Below are 751 nucleotides of genomic sequence, written 5' to 3' on the forward strand. Positions count from 1 at the left end.
ATGACAAATTTAGCCTGTTCTCTGGTCATTGTGCCCTTGAAAACTTATTTGTAGGGGTTTCCTAAGACCTGGAATGGATAGATTCTCCTTCAGAGGCTTTGTATTTGTATTTGTTTTTACTGAGTACCGTGGAAGCCACTTAAATCCAAGGTCACAGCTTGAAGTTCCCTGGCTGATTCATTCCATGAGTGATGGGGTACAAATCTATTTGAGGACTGGAGTGTGGCCTCTTTTTCTCAGGGATGAATTTTTAACCTACTCTTCCCTTTTAAAAATTTTATAATCTATTTATTTTATTTTTGTACATATTTGTTTGGTTACATTGGGTTTTACTTGTGGCACACAGGATCTTCAGTCTTCGTGGCAGCACTCAGGATCTTTAGTTGTGACATGTGAACTCTTAGTTGCAACATGTAGGATCTACTTCCCTGACCAGGAATTGAACCTGGGCCTCCTGCATTGGGAGTGCAGAGTCTTAGCCACTGGACCACCAGGGCAGTCCCTATTTACTTTAACTTTTATTGAAATATAGTTGATTTACAATGTTGTGGTAGTTTCAGGTGTATAGCAAAGTGATTCACTTATGAATATATATTATATATGTGTGTATATATATAATATATACATTCTTTTTAGATACTTTTCCATTATAGGTTATTACAAGATATTGAGTATAATTCCTTGTGCTATACAGTAGGTCTTTGTTAGCTATTTCATATTAGTAGTGTGTATATTTTAATCCCAAACTCCT

The 751-nt window shown here is 36.1% G+C and overlaps 1 non-coding gene across 1 annotated transcript; it reads right to left on the reverse strand.

Moving 5' to 3' along the window:
• Positions 1-424: 424 nt before the first annotated feature.
• Positions 425-497, reverse strand: TRNAG-CCC (transfer RNA glycine (anticodon CCC)). The gene has a single exon. It is a non-coding gene; the product is annotated as a tRNA-Gly (tRNA).
• Positions 498-751: the final 254 nt, after the last annotated feature.

The sequence above is a fragment of the Dama dama genome, chromosome X, assembly GCF_033118175.1.
Source record: "Dama dama isolate Ldn47 chromosome X, ASM3311817v1, whole genome shotgun sequence".
NCBI classification, from domain to species: domain Eukaryota; kingdom Metazoa; phylum Chordata; class Mammalia; order Artiodactyla; family Cervidae; genus Dama; species Dama dama.